The sequence below is a fragment of the Bos indicus genome, chromosome 24 (assembly GCF_029378745.1).
Source record: "Bos indicus isolate NIAB-ARS_2022 breed Sahiwal x Tharparkar chromosome 24, NIAB-ARS_B.indTharparkar_mat_pri_1.0, whole genome shotgun sequence".
In the NCBI taxonomy this organism is placed as follows: Eukaryota; Metazoa; Chordata; class Mammalia; order Artiodactyla; family Bovidae; genus Bos; species Bos indicus.
This window is the reverse complement of record NC_091783.1, coordinates 43,691,120-43,707,610: the sequence shown is the minus strand read 5'-3', so window position 1 is coordinate 43,707,610 and position 16,491 is coordinate 43,691,120. Positions and strand designations below refer to the sequence as shown.

Genomic DNA, 16,491 nt, shown 5'->3' with positions numbered 1-16,491 from the left:
CCTTCATGGAACAGAGTAAACATTTTGGAGATTACAGTGATAGTAACTAGTCATTTATCTGATGGTTTCTTGGTCTGTATTAGATTTTCTAAAAACTCAACTGATTAAACTGATATTAGCTATACAGGTACATTTTTTCTTAGTCTCTCTGCCTCCTTTGATACAGGTTTTTACCATTTTCTCTGCATTGAATCAATGACATCGGTATTACTTAATTGATCTTCTTTGAATTTTTCTTAACTGCAAGAGGTTTATATTAATTACTAGCATTTTCTCTGAAATAAATATTCAATCATCTGATTTTAACCCGGAGTTAAGTCCACTCCTCATAATACACATTTCTCAGTTTCACATGAGATCAAAATGAAAACAGTAATAAGAATTTGGGTGCCCCTTCCACAGTGTGATGGCAGATGGTGCAGAAAATTTAAGAGCTCACTCAATAAAGTCAAGTCTTCATAGCCGGGACATGAGACAAGCAAGTAACAAGCATTCTTCTTTATTCAAAAGACATCCCCACTCCCTCACCCACCTTCCAAAGATAAGCAAGGGTTCCTTTCTCACATCTTTGTTTATCAGACCCAACCCAGGAGATACAGAACACAAGCCCCATTTTATCCTTACCTTTGGTAGCACGTTAATAAAGTATGTTCGTTAAAACGCATTTGTGAAAGAAGAGTTACTGCAACATTTCTGAGTATTCTCAATTTCTAATGTTAGAACATCATCAGTGAAGTCTTTCCAATTACATTTAGAGATGAGGTGAGTTTCTTCTTCCTCCAGCTTTACTGAGTTCTCATTGACAAATGGGGTGAAATTCTTAAAAGTACTTCTGAGTAGTTTTAGGGGATTTTGAAACTAGGAGTTCACTGGCCAAAATCATCCAAATTGAAGGCTGATGATACTGTGCACTGTCTCGGGTGATTTCTGAGATGATCTATACAAGAGTAACTGTGAGTTGGAACAGGCCTAAGGCATCCAGGTATAGACAGGAAATACTAGGAATAATGGGAATGCCAAGGGGACAGTCTCTAAGGCTGTGTGACTATGACTAGCTAAAATGATACACAGCACTAAATGTTAAAGCTCGATGTCTGTTTTCTGACAGTTCATGAGAAACAGACAAAAACCTGACAACAGAATCGACCTTCATCACTGTAACAATACAAAGCAAGTTACGTATCTGTTGTCTTTATACCCGTTCCAGGAGGCCTATCCTTGGATTTGTCTGGTGTCTCTGGGGTGAGTGTGTCTCATGCTGACAACCCCGGATCCCTCTTCCAACCCAGCCTCAGCCTGTGGCCTGACTGACCTCCAGCCTCTCGCACCGCCTGTCAGTGAGGGGTCTCATGCTGAGCCATCCCCACCTCCTAGCCCATCTGTCTCTGCTCACTTGTCTCCCACTTACCCAAGCCTCGAAGTCATTCAGTGTCTCTCACTGGACACTCATGGCCTCTTGCCACAAGGCCTTCTCCTGTCACCAGAGCCTGCTCAGGCCGTCTCACCTCTGCCTTAAGAAGCTTCCTCGCTCTTCTCTGGGCTGCTCTTCTCAACCTCTGCCTCTCCCTCCACTCACCCCTCCCACAGCTCCCAGACCCAACTTCCTTAACTAATGACACCTTCTTCCCCAAAAGGTCTCCCCTACCACATAACAACCTACACACATTTAGATACTTGGGGTCTGGCCCCCACTTTCTTGCCCAGCCTTCTGTTTCTCACCTTCCTTCCCAAGCCACCTCAGCCCCAGCCATATTCACCTTCTCATGGCTGTGCCTCTCGCTGAGCCTCCGCCTTTGCCCAGAACGCTCTCTCCTTGCACGTGTCCACCTGCAGACACACAGCGTGCTGTAGGCCCCACTTCACGTGTCACGATCTCCATGAGGGGTGTACACAGGCTTCTGTGCCTGGGTCCCCTCGGCAGCACATGCTGAGCACACAGCAACGTGGACTGCAACCAGGGACATGATTGCAGGTCTCTTCCATCAGACCCCCTGTGCTGCAGGGCCTGTTTCCCAGCCATCTCTGAGCCCAAGCCCCTCAGAGGGCCCAACACACAGCTGGAGCTCTGAGGTGGGCACAAGATGAACTTTATCACCAACAGCTGGTCGTGACCCTGCTCACGTCCCCCTGCTCCTCTTCCAACAGCAGCTTTCTGTCTTGGTGACAGAACATATTCACACCCTTGTGAAGCCCAGGTCTGCCAAGACTGAGACAACTCCCTGTACTTCACCACGAACATCACCTTTGATCTGCCCGGGTGTCCCCTGCCCTGAAGAAAGGCTCCTGAGGGCGGGAGCTGCTACTGCCACACGAAAGCCTTCCTACTGCACAAGATCACTGTAAATCATTATGGTAAAGAGTTTGTGGAATTCTTAATGCACTATTATCCACAAAAGGCCACAATTTTACGTTTCCAATCTTCAGGAAAAACAGAGAGTCAGACCAGAAATTCTGCAATTTTTCCTTTTTTTTTTTTTTTCATATTTTTTGTCAGTTTCCCTTAGCAGCAGCCCTGACAACACAAGAGCAACTTGTAGGCCAGGTGGGTTTTTCCTGGAAGATAGCCCTACCTGGAGTTTTGTCTAAAGAATAATGCTTCACTCAAGGTAACCCACTCCAGTGTTCTTGCCTGGAGAATCCCAGGGACGGGGGAGCCTGGCGGGCTGCCGTCTATGGGGTTGCAAAGAGTTGGACACGACTGAGTGACTTAGCAGCAGCAGAACATTTACAAGAGATTTGTTGGTATAATTATCATTATTAAATGATATTACCTCTAAAATATTATAGGATAACAAAGGATAGCTCCCAACTCTGTTTGTTTGTGCGTGTTAAGTCACTTCAGTCACGTCCAACTCTGTGCAACCTATGGACTGTGGCCTGTCAGGCTTCTCTAGCCATGGGATTCTCCAGGCAAGAATGCTGGAGTGGGTTGCTGTGCCCTCCTCTAAGGGATCTTTTCAACCCAGGGGCCAAACCTGAGTCTATTATGTCTCCTGCAATGGCAGATGAGTTCTTTACCACTAGTGCCACCTGGGAAGCTGACTGTGAGCAGATCACCTCCATACTTAAGTATATCTTTCTTTTGGATTCCTAATGGTGTCTTTTTTGCCTTTTCATACTGTTCATGGGATTCTTGAGGCAAGAATACTGGAGTGGTTTGCCATTCCCTTCAAACTATGTGCTGGAGAAGACACCTGAGAGTCCCTTGGACAGTAAGGAGATCAAACCAGTCAATCCTAAAGGAAATCAACCCCGAATATTCAATGGAAGGACTGATGCTGAAGTCAAAGCTCTAATACTTTGGCCACGTGCTGCAAAGAGCTGATTCTTTGGATCTGGGAAAAGATGCTGGGAAAGATTCAGGGCAGGAAGAGAGGAGGTGACAGAGGATGAGATGGTTGGATGGATTCACTGACTCAAAGGACACGAGTTTGAGCAAACTCCAGGAGACAGTGAAGGACAGGGAAGCCTGGAGTGCTGCAGTCCATGGGATCGCAAAGTCTGACACAACTTAGCAACTCCATAACAATAGCGTCTAATTGAGAGTGTGCTTTTAAAAATATATTTTGGAAAAAATAAATAAATTTTAAGACTTTATTTTTAAGTGAGGATATCCAAAGAACTGAAAGCAAGGATTTGAAGAGGTGTTTATGTTCACAGAAGCACTATTTCCAACAGCCAAAAGATGGAAGCTACCCAAGTGTCCATCGACAAACAAATGGATAAACAAAATGTGCTCTATACAGACCATGGAATATTATTCAGTCTTAAAAAGGAATGAAATTCCGACACTTGCAATAACATGAGCCTTGAGAACACTATGCTAAGTGAAGTGAGCCAGTCACCAAATGACAAATACTCCATGATCGCACCAGTGCCAGGTCTACAGCAATCAAGTTCCAAGAGCCAAAGGGCAGAACACTGGATGCTAGGGGCTGGGGTGGGGATAGCAGTCAGTGGTTGATGGAAACAGAGCTTGAGGCTTTCAAGATGAAGCCAATTCTGGGGATGGAACTGCACATCAATGTGAATGTGTTAATACCACTCAACTGTACACTTTAAAATGGTTAAAACAAAAAAATATAAATAAATAAAATGGTTAAAACATACTGTTTTCCCCAGCAGCATGACCATTTTTCATTACCACTAGCAGTGCACAGTGTTTCAAATTGTTACATATTTTCTACCACATTTTTTGAAAAAAGGGAGCAGCAGAATGTTTGAGAACCAGTTAAAGATTAAAAATTAGGTAACTGACTTAAATACCACAATACTAAGTGGTTCAGTTCAGTTCAGTCGCTCAGTCGTGTCCGACTCTTTGCGACCCCATGAATTGCAGCACGCCAGGCCTCCCTGTCCATCACCAACTCCCGGAGTTCACTCAGACTCACTAGTGGCAACAAGTTCTTAATGACAACTGGAAAGCACTCTCATATCTTGCAAAGCACTAAAAAATACTTCCCAGACCCACCTGGACCCGTAAAACTTTTCTCAAATGACTTAAGAACCTGAGCAGATTCTCTTATCTTTACAAAGTCCACAGGGATACACAGAGATGAAGAATGAGGTGACAGGACATGGCAGCTGCCTGACTGGCACCCAGGAAGCAGAAATGCCCGCCCAATCACTGCCCTGGGCAATCGGGAATCGACTCAAGCAGACAACTCAAGAGAGCCCACAGCATTATTATTCTCACAATGTAACTGCTCAGGTAAAATATTACAACAGAACAGAACGTCCATCTCAGGTAGCAGCCGTGGAACTTTTAAAAAGCAAGCACAGACGCAGGTCATGTTCGGGACAAGTGCTGCCTGCTCTAATTCGCCCTGGTTCCAGGGCACCCCGACATTCTGCTCCGGAAGAGAGGTGCTCGAGTAATGTTCCTGACTTCTCCAGCTCCACTCACAGACTCCACACAAACACTTTTGCTCCCAGTGGACCGTGCGGCCCAGTCAACATGGGTACCACTCCCATCCTGGCTGAGGCACTCTCGCCCACATAGTCCTGGGGCGGCTGTAACACTTTGTGTTTGCAAGTCATCGGCATGCTTCCCCATTGATCCTGTCCCCTCAAGGTGACCGGCCACTCAGACAGAACGTGCAGAAGCAGGCACCACTGAGCAGTGCCAAAGCTACGGCAACCTGTGGAAGTACAGGTGAAGTACTTGTCATCTAAGGTTTCCTCCATGTCCGCTGACAGCTGCTGGCCTATCATAATCACCCCCGAGAGTCTCCAGAAAAACTGTAGAGAACATGGTACTACAGACCCAGTGAAAGAGGGGAAAACTGCTGATTAAACATCGGACCAAGGGGCTTCCCTGGTGGTCCAGTGGTTAAGAATCCACCTTGCAATGCAGGGAACACAGGTTCAATCCCTGGTCCTGGAAGATCCCAGATACCAAGGGGCAACTAAGCCTGTGTGCCACAACTACTGAGCCCATGCTCCAGAGCCCCGGAGGCACACCTACTGAAGCCTGCATGTGCTCCACAACAAGAGAAGCCAGCACAATGAAAAGCTCACACACTGCAACTAGAGAGTAGTCCCTGCTCACTGCAGCTAGAGAAAGCCCACGGGAAGCAACAAAGACCCAGCACAGCCAAGAAAGGAAAAAAAAAAAATTAGTAAAAGTTTTTTGCCTTTTTTTTTAATGTCAGGATGAATCCACAGAGACCCCAAATGATGAGCAAGTAGCCAGGCCCCCTCCCAAGCGCCAAGCTTGCAAAGGTAACCAAGCACTGGCAACTGGACTTTGGCAGGAACCACTCCCAGTACAATGTTATGGAAAATTCAAGAAAAATGCCCACAAAGAAAAACCCCAGCAGATGGGGGTCCCCTCTTGTGTTGCCACACAACGTATAAGCGGACATCCTGCCAACACCTCCTCTCCCCACACTCACTACGTTTCCAAAATGACTTTTCCAAGTTAACTGAACTTTACCTCACCTTTACGGAGATCAAAATCTTACTGAGAATCCCATCAAAGCCCTGGCCTTCTCTACAGTAACAGGCACAATTTCAAAGAATTCACATATTCCTGGGTCCCCTGGGGGTTAAAAATCTCAGTCCCAGTGGCTACCTCCTTCCATTTCCTTCCTGCTTTGAATCTGAGAAACACTGGGAGACCCACCTCCATCTGTAAGAATTACGTAACTCTAACAAATTTCAAGAATCCCTGAGGGCCCCTTCTGAAGGAGTGGCCTGCGAACCGTGCTGAGATTAAGGCTCAAAGGAGAGGCCAGCTCACAGGGACTAGGAGGTCCAGCCAGCAGACACACAGCACCCCCAGAGGATGTCTCCCAGATCACAGCACCCACGCCTGGCACCTGCCCTCACACACGCACCCATGTGACTCTGTGGGACCGCTGAGGCTCCATCTGCTCCAGCAGCATCTGCTGCCACAGACAGGTCCCCACAGTAGCCTAACCTTGGAGATCACATTCACACATGAGCACTGTTCATCTGGGTGATAGCTGCGGGGGTGGAGGGGGGGGCGGGCGGGCAGGCAGAGGGGTGCAGACAGACAGGCACTGCCTCTACCCCGCAGGCTGCCGGAGCCGCCTCACCCACACACAGACCAAGCCCACAAAGCCAAATCTTTGAGCTGCTGCTGAGAAACCCATAAAAAGTAATGCTATTTCTAACCTCCTCCACCATGGAAAAATACACACGCCACTAAGCAACCCAGATTCTCTAAAAGATTTATTTTTATACTCTCCTCCACACCCCCCACCTTTACCTCCCCCAGAAAAATTTTAGGTGTAACATTTGCTAGCTTTTTAGCAGTTTGACACTGTGCTAGGCATCAACTGACGAAGTTGTTGTGTGTTTTGGTTTAACACAAAACATAAAGGTGTTTTTCTGAATGTCTACTTGATGAGAAAATAGTCTAGTCTTAACAACACAAGGACAGCACCCAGTGCCCAGGCAGAGCAAATGCTCAATTTCCCAGGCCACAGGCAGAGATGGCCAAGGCAACAGGACTCTCCTCCCAGCTTCTAGAAGTGGTGTCTGCCTGCTGGCCTTCCCCTCTGCCTTGCTGGGTCTTCCTCTTACCATAAAGCATCCCTGGTGCCCTTGCTGAACTCTAGTAGTTTTCCTCCACGCCACTCTTCACCTTCAAGTGGAAGAATGAGGGGAAAGCAGTGAGATGGGACTCAAACCTGAGTCCCGAGTCCCCTGATGCTGCACACACGGCTCGGCGGGGAGAGGGCAGGGAGGGAAGGAAGAACACGGAAGGTGGGAGAGCCTGAATGAGACCTGGAGAACCCAGAAACTCTCACAAGCCAAGAGGGACCCTGGACCTAGTCTACCTAGGATCTGTCCTAGGACACCCGCCCCCGACTGGGAATCTTGGTGTCACCTCCCCTGATGACAACCTCAAAGGCCAGAGAGGCACCAAATGACCCCAACCTAACAGCCAAGATTGCCTGGCTCCTCACAGAGCCAGGATGTCTTGGTGCAGCTTCTGAATGACCCCAACCTAACTGTGAGGCAGAGTTTAAATCCTCCTTCAAGTTAGGGAACCCCCAGCATAAACCTTCCACAGTTTAATATGTTTTACTGGACATTGGCAAAAACACATCTGGAGAAAGTAAGCATTCCTTCAGACAGTGTGAACAGCAGAAACCTGTACTCGGAGGTGTGCTTCTCCCAACACTACTGATCTTCTCTGATGTAGCCTGAAAGTTTAAATGTAACACAAAGACAGAAGCTCAGGTCAGGCTGCATCACCCATATCTACAGTCACGTTTTGACTACTAGAGCACGTCCCCACTGCAACCACACGTCTCACACTGGAACTTCCACTTGGCTCCCTGGTCCTCATCATCCACTTCACATACCTTAGGGACCTTGAAGGAAACCAAAATAAGAAGTGGGACGTCCCCGTCTGAACCTTTCTTCTCAGTGCTGAAAGCTGACCATGTCTACGTCTCATGAAGAGGACAGGAGAAGGTATAAGAAACTGCAATTCATGACCTGTTCACCCCCATCCCAGCAGCTCTGTGCTCAGCCAGGGCTCCAGCACTTCACCCTCCTGGCTCCAGAAAGACACCTCATGGAACTCTTCAGCACACCTCTTACTCCTGAAATCGGATGGGAAGATCCACCTCCGCTCTCTTTCTCTGACCCAGACAGCCATGGTCCTTGGGTAAAAGCTAGCATTTGGATGAAAAACAACAGCTGACATTTCATCAAGCTCTGACCATGCACTGAATGCTAAATTAAGAATCTTCACAGTAATTCCACAAAACAATTATTATCCTACATTAAGAAGAGAAGACCTTAGTCCCAGAGGGGTTAGGGTTTCCTAAAGGTGGGGGGTGCGGAGGAGAGTATAAAAAATAAAGTGAGTGAAAGCAGCAAGCACAGAATTTGGGCCAAACGTCGTGTTTCCAGCTATACCTTATAGACGTGATATGGCAAAGAGGCACCTGTGTTCAGATTTATTAAGGAGGTCTAAATTTTAAAACACGTTTAATAACAACCCAGACATGGGGACTCGACCTGATTTTAAAACCAAGTCCAAAAAATTGCACTGTACAGTAAAACAAGCACATTTTGTAGTTAATGAAAAGCCCAGACCTCCCTGGGCTGTCCCAGCCCAGCAGATAGAGCACTGTGGTAATGCCACCAGTCCATTCCATCAGCATGTAGGAATGTGTCCCAGTCCAGCTGTGAGCTTCAAGGGACACAATTTTACAAGTGACAGATCAAGAATAAACTCCAGGACAGTCAGCTGTGAGAACCTATCTTAGAGATAAAAGCTCTTACAACACCTCAGAATCCAAGTATGTGCCTAGAAATGACCTGTACTGCACCGACCTGCTGCCACACTGCACCAGGCAACATGCAGTTCTGCAGATGGGAATTTGCTCTTAACTCCTGTCGTAGTCAGAAGGAGCAATACAGCTTTACTTTTAATTAAAATCCATATATAGTAATGTAGTCAAGAAAAAGTTTTCCATTACCAATTCTGAAAGTTGCTTAAAATAGCTGACAGAATGAGGTAACTCCATATATGGGAGAAAACTGAGTACTTATGTAGTTTGCAAGAATTATTTCTACTTCTGTCAAAATTCTGTAAATCAATCACAGAATCACACTCCGTAGGGAATTAGTCCAGTGGTGTGTTTGGTTACCCAGCAAAATTCTACTTAAAAACTGTTCCAGGTTTTGGTGGGTGAAGTCAAAGAGGTCTACATCTGAGATGACAATGAGAAACCACACTGTGCCCACACTCTCTACGGCCCTGCTGGAAACGAGCTACGTTCCACCTCAAGCTGGTGGTCAGTGTGCCAAATTGTAGAAGAAAAACAGTGCACCTCAGCAACACTCCCCATGTCAGGGAAGGTAAGGGATTTGCCAACATCACACTGCCTGGCAGGTAATAAGAACTTCGAGAACAAGAAGTACTCCATCGGTCACTGACCACCCACAAGGCCCTCGGCCTGAGTGCACCTATGCAAGCGTACCCCGCCCTGGGAGACTACCAAATGGGCTCCATGTTTGCAGATCCCTGATGGTGAAATCCACTCAGCAAAGAACTACATAGGAACTGCAAGCCACACTGACTCAGAGTGTCTGTTAAGTACAGCATGCTTCTGAGCACCTTCAGTTTCGGGAAGCTTCCAACTTGTGAAAAGTCCATGTAAATCCAAGGGTCTGTGTGCCTCAGTAAGGAAGCACATTAAATCCTTCCTGATTCTCCAACTGCCTCATCTGTTTCCAACAACCACTATGAATAAGAAGGTTTGCATAAGCTCTGAGAGACTCTCCATCAATCATTCCATCTAACAAAAGGCTCACTGAACTACTCCAAGCTAGCAGGCACCACTTCCAGTCCTAGAGGAAAAAACAAGTGGGAGGGAGGGAGATTCTTGCCCTTATAAAGCTTACATTCTAGCAAGGAATATGGCATAAACAATGAGTCATGCCTGGCACATAAAAATTTAGGGGGAAAAGAATCTTATGTTTTATAGAATTTTTTTACTTTCCTAAAGAGTCTCCTATCTTCATTTGAAGTTCTCCACAGCTTGAGAACTAGGGAGAAGACGAATCATTAAAATACTTAAGAGTCGATGAAACAGAGGCACACAAAGGTGAAGAGGCAGACTGAGGCAGGTAGGCTGCTCCTGGCACCACAGTCCCCTCTTCCAGGCACCTTCACTGACTGTCCCCCATGGGGGTTGGCTCTGAATTGAGCTTTGGGTCTGAGGAGGTCCAGAGGTGATCAAAACACATGTGTCACCTAAGCTCCTACTTCCAGATACACCAAGGTCAGGCCACTCATACCCCGCCCTTAAGAAGTAACACAGGAACAAACACAGCAGATTAGGAGGTCAACATCCCCTTACAGTACAGATCACGCCAACACAGAGAAAGGAAAACCTGCCCACTGGCTGCTACAGTAGCCGTTTTGAGTGCACTACCCGCCAGGTACTGTAGGAAGCACGGTGGCTCCTCACGTCCCACGGCAACTCCAGTATTATTTCCATTTTACAAAGTTGGAAACCAAGCAAAACAAATAATTTAGGATGAGAAAGAAAGAATCCCACTTCTCACCAATCTTAAATGTGTTTAAACATCTGGGTATTAAATGCTCAAGCACAGCAATAAAGACAAATTGAATAGCAAGATTATTATTTTTCTTCAGATATTCTAGTAAATCTAGAAATATTTTATATACATTAACAGCCCACTGTGAATAATATTTGGTAATACTTGGGTATTAAACAAAAAAGAAAAAGTCCCATTTAATCTGATACCATGCAACTTTCCTTCAATCCCAGTTACACTGGGAAGATATTAATAGTTTTTGCACCTCGGAGTTGGGACCACATTCTTGAGAGAGACACCATCTCGTAACAATCAGTGGTGTGACAAGCTCTGCTTCACAAACATTATCAAAGAGAAGAGTCTCAAGCTCTACTCACCTTTTTAAGCTTAAGCTATATGAAAACTGATGTCAGTTCCTGAAAACGGTCCAATGAGGAGAGAGCACTTTGATGTTACCAACGTGGAGCTTGAATTGCTGAAAGGAAAAATAAAGAATTTCAGTGAATCATTTCTTGGCTTCCCTTAGTGAACCATCCCCTTCCCCAAATTCCAAAAAATACTAGAAAGGACTTCCTTGGTGGTCCAGTGGTTAAGCAGCCACGGGCTCAATCTCTGGTCAGGGAACTAAGATCCCACATGCTGCAGGGCAACTAAGCCTGCACAATGCAACTACTGAGCTCCCATACTCTGGAGCCTGCCTGCCACAGCTAGAGTCTACACACTGCAACCAAGATCCCACGTGCCGCACCTGAGACTCAAGGCAGTCAAATAAATTTTTTTTAAAAGATGCCCATTTAGGGGCTTCCCTGGTGACTAACTGGTAAAGAATCCGCCCGCCAATGCAGGAGACATGGGTTCAATCCCTGACCCAGGAAGATCCCACATACCATGGACCAACTAAGGCCATGCACCCGCCACAACTATTGAGCCCGTGCTCTAAAGCCTGGGAGCCACAACTACTGGCCCGCATGCCACAACTACTGAAGCCCGTGCGCCCTAGAGCCTGTGATCCACAACAAGAGAAACCCCCCTGGATGAGAAGCCCGCACAAGGCAACTAGAGAACAGCCCTTGCTCGCTGAAACTAGACAAAAGCCTGCACAGCAACAAAGACCCAGCTCAGCTAGAAGTAAATGAAAAAAATTTTTTTAAATACTAGAGGACTGTCACAATAAAAGGCACAAACACCAAAATGAATAAAACAAGCATCAAATAATAGAGAGAAGGAAGAGAGAAGCCCCCAGCACACAGTCTGGGGTACATGGCATGAACTGGGGATAAACTCCCCCAAACAGCTCTTCAGCAGCCACAGGACCATCAGGTTCTCAGTCTCCAATCAAAGGACACAGACTTGTTTCTTCAAAGTCACAGGCCTTTTCTTCAATGACGGGTCGCAAACATATATACTGGACAACATCTTTATTGGACTAGGTTTTAACTACAGAAATCCTAAATATGGCTGTAGTTTATGAACCCAAAGTATCTGTCAACCACATGGATCACTGATCCTTAATTATAAAGGAAACAGACCACACCTTTTTCCTCCGCTGAAACACGTCTAATTTTGTGGAAGCAACAATGACCTATGCTTAGACCTTGCTGAAGTGTTCACTTCCAAGATTTGTGTCTTCAAGGCTGTCTTCACCTCTGCCCTCCACCCTGCTGGCAGGACAGACTCCCGACTGTCTAGTTCCAGTTCACACGATCTGTCACCAGCATCCTCCTCCCAGTTTGATGAGCACACTGTCCTTCACATCACTCCAGGTCACATCAGGTGACCACCTAATGCCTGACAAAGCAGTTCCAGGTCAACTCAGTCAGCTCTGTCTCAAATGGCACAGGCACCTCTCAGCACCCAGCCTGCCAACGTGTGGGATTACATTCCTGTCCAAGGGTGAATAAGCCACCATCTGTCTAGCTTGTGTGCCGCAGCAGGAAACCTGCCGCCTGAAGCATGTTCCTGCCATATGTCACTCCTGAGAGATCAGTCAAGACTAAGACATTCAAATAAAAAATGACTGTATCCAGCCAAAGTACCCTGTGAGATTCCTGTGGACATTCACCCTGAACACACAAGCCAAATACCCCTCTATTTTTATGTAACTCCTTCCTACCAATACTGTGAACCTACACTCTCTCCTGCCTTCTACTCACTGAGAGAAGAAAACAACCCACTTCTGACTTTGATGATGGTTTTATTCCTCAACTGAGACTGCTCCTGTCAGTCTTCCTGGGATTCAAATGCTGATTTCCTGGGAACAGAAGTCAGTGGAATAACCAGAAATGTATGTGGTGGATAGAATTCTAAGGTGACTGCCAGTGGGGTCACACCTTTGCATAATTCCCTCCTCATAAGTGTTGGCAGAATCCATGACTTGCTTTTGTCAGAACATGACAAAAGCAATGAGATGTCATTCCCTTGATCTGGTTTCACTATTTAAGACTCCATGTCAGCCTACTATTAATAGAAAGTGAAGGACTCCCTTTGCAGCTCGCAAGAAATGTGCAATCATCTCTGAAGGGCCTGTGAGGGGCCACACAGCAAGGAACCACAGGGGCCTCTAGGCACTGAGGACGGTCGCCAGCTGACAACCAGCAAAGAAACAGGGACATCAGATCTACAGCTACAAGGACCTACAGCTACAATTTAACCTGCTCACTTAAATGAGCTTAGAAGTGGATTCTTGCCCCACTCACGCCTCCAGAAGAGAACACAGCTGGGCTGAAGCTTGTTGGCAATCTCTGAGATCCTGAGTAGAAAACCAGCTAAGACATTCCCAGACTCCCAACCCATGGAAATCATGAAATAACATGGGGGTGTCAGTTTAAGTTATTAAGTTTACAGTCATTTGTTTTATAGCAACAGTAAATATATTTACTAATTAAACATAGGAGTTTATAATATATGCATATGTTAAATGCACATACAACTACCAAATCAAAACAGCTCTCCATACCTGCCTCATCTGTCCATAAGCAAAAACTCATTTCTCCTATTTGAGTATGAGCTTTTTGCGGGCAAGAATGCAAATCACCATCACCCTGGTATCATCATGCTTGTGAAGAATATGTGGCACATGGGAGGTCTTTAACATTTTTTTTAAAACAGAGTTAAGTCCCTACATAAAAACCTTCAAGGTGTGAACTTTCAAAGACGCAAACATGCGTTCCAGCAACGTCAGGTGTGAAACTGCAGGTTGCCCTCCATGTCCCATTGCCACTGATCCTTCAGCTCTACCATCTCCCACCTCCTCCAACCAGTAACTCTTGTTGCCCTTTTACTCGATACCAGCCTCTGTATGCTAGCTATTGTATTGTACTACTGTACTCTTCAAGGTACTGTACTGTAAGATTAAAAATGTTTTGTTTTTGTGCTTGTTTTTTGTATATTACTTGTGTGAAAAGTATTGTAAACCTATTACAGTACAGTTCTACATAGCTAATTGGTGGGTACCTAAGCTAACTTCACTGCACTTACAAACAAATGGGACTTACGAGAATGCTCTCAGAATGAAACTCATTTTTATATAAGGGAAGATGATGCTGTGAAAGTGCTGCACTCAATATGCCAGAAAATTTGGAAAACTCAGCAGTGGCCACAGGACTGGAAAAGGTCAGTTTTCATTTCAATCCCAAAGAAAGGCAATGTCAAAGAATGCTCAAACTACTGCACAATTGCACTCATCCCCAAGTAAGACGGTAGGCGTCGCAAGAGGGCATCAGAGGGCAGACACACTGAAACCATACTCAAACACTAGTAAAGTCATGCTCAAAATTTTCCAAGCCAGGCTTCAGCAATACGTGAACCGTGAACTTCCAGATGTTCAAGCTGGTTTTAGAAAAGGCAGAAGAACCAGAGATCAAATTGCCAACATCCACTAGATCATGGAAAAAGCAAGAGAGTTCCAGAAAAACATCTATTTCTGCTTTATTGACTATGCCAAAGCCTTTGACTGTGTGGATCACAATAAACTGTGGAAAGTTCTGAAAGAGATGGGAATACCAGACCACCTGACCTGCCTCTTGAGAAACCTATATGCAGGTCAGGAAGCAACAGTTAGAACTAGACATGGAACAGACTGGTTCCAAATAGGAAAAAGAGTACATTAAGGGTGTATATTATCACCCTGCTTATTTAACTTATATGCAGAGTACATCATGAGAAACGCTGGGCTGGAAGAAGCACAAGCTGGAATCAAGATTGCCAGGAGAAATATCAATCACCTCAGATATGCAGATGACACCACCCTTATGGCAGAGAGTGAAGAGGAACTAAAAAGCCTCTTGATAAGAGTGAAAATGGCTTAAAGCTCAATATTCAGAAAATGAAGATCATGGCATCTGGTCCCATCACTTCATGGGAAATAGATGGGGAAACAGTAGAAACAATGTCAGACTTTATTTTGGGGGGCTCCAAAATCACTGCAGATGGTGAGTGCAGCCATGAAATTAAAAGACGCTTACTCCTTGGAAGGAAAGTTATGACCAATAGATAGCGTATTCAAAAGCAGAGACATTACTTTGCCAACAAAGGTCCATCTAGTCAAGGCTATGGTTTTTCCAGTGGTCATGTATGGATGTGAGAGTTGGACTGTGAAGAAAGCTGAGCACCAAAGAATTGATGCTTTTGAACTGTGGTGTTGGAGAAGACTCTTGAGAGTCCCTTGGACTGCAAGGAGATCCAACCAGTCCATTCTAAAGGAGATGAGTCCTGGGTGTTCTTTGAAAGGAACGATGCTAAAGGTGAAACTCCAATATTTTGGCCACCTCACGCGAAGAGTTGACTCAGTGGAAAAGACTCTGATGCTAGGAGGGATTGGAGGCAGGAGGAGAAAGGGACAACAGAGGATGAGATGGCTGGATGGCATCACCAACTCGATGGACATGAGTTTCAGTGAACTCCGGGAGTTGGTGATGGACAGGGAAGCCTGGTGTGCTGTGATTCATGGGGTTGCAAAGAGTCAGACACGACTGAGCGACTGAACAGAACTGAAAGCCAAATTAAAAGAGTTATGATTTGTTCATCTCTGGTTACTACAATAAGGCTAAAGCAATAGAGTTTGTGCAATCCTTCAAAGCAGAACTCAGAGCCTCAAAATTAATTTCAAAATAGGTGGAAGACACTGAGCATCATGTCTTATCTCCAAACCATGAATAGACAGTTTCTTTGGGACTGGTTATGTCATTCTACTTGTGAACCTGAGTCACTACTTAGTAGTTCTGCTTCATAGTTACCACTTTTGCCAGATATCCCTCCCAATTCTTGGGCATGTAGCTATTAGCTGAATGTTAAATGAAAAAAAAAAAAAATCCCTATGAAAATTTCCAGTCAGAATCATTCTTAATTTTCCATTTGTATATGTATTCATTCCCAACCAAAATGGAAAAACCTGTGTAGGTCAAATGCCCTGACTCTCAATCTGAAACAAAACGCTACTGTCAACTTCATGACAACCTATTTCAAAAGTTCTTTAAGATCGTTTTTTAACTGATTTTAAGATCATCGTTTTAACTGATGATCTGTAATTTTTTTAAGCAAGACATTAAGCTGTTTAAAAGTTGAATGCATAAATCATCCAGTTTTTGCTATCCTTGAGATTAAAATTAGTTTTTTTATTACAAAGAATATTGTTACTCAAGTTGTATCTATTTTAAATGTTGAAAGGACTAGTATAAAAACGGGAGATTTTGGAGAAGGAAATGACAACCCACTCCAGTACTCTTGCCTAGAAAATTCCAAGGATGGAGGAACCTGGTGGGCTATACAGTCCATGGGGTCGCAAAGAGTCGGACACGACTGAGCGACTTCACTCACTCAGTTCTGTTAATTATTTTTAACTTTATAAATAATAATGCAATGAAGATCAGTGTGAATAACCCATATATGTATAGATTTTCCCATGCCCTTCCAATAAATTTTAAGAAGTGCAAAAAA

General features: G+C 45.1%; 1 protein-coding gene across 7 annotated transcripts in view; it reads right to left on the bottom strand.

Annotated features, from left to right (window-relative positions):
• The window catches only part of LDLRAD4 (low density lipoprotein receptor class A domain containing 4), a 180,760-nt gene that overhangs the window by 134,513 nt on the left and 29,756 nt on the right, over nt 1–16,491 (bottom strand). For all 7 annotated transcript variants that reach the window (XM_019986511.2, XM_019986518.2, XM_019986519.2 and 4 more), the window contains one exon: nt 10,935–11,032. The gene's annotated coding sequence lies outside the window, so the exon portion shown is untranslated. The remainder of the gene's footprint in view (nt 1–10,934; nt 11,033–16,491) is intronic.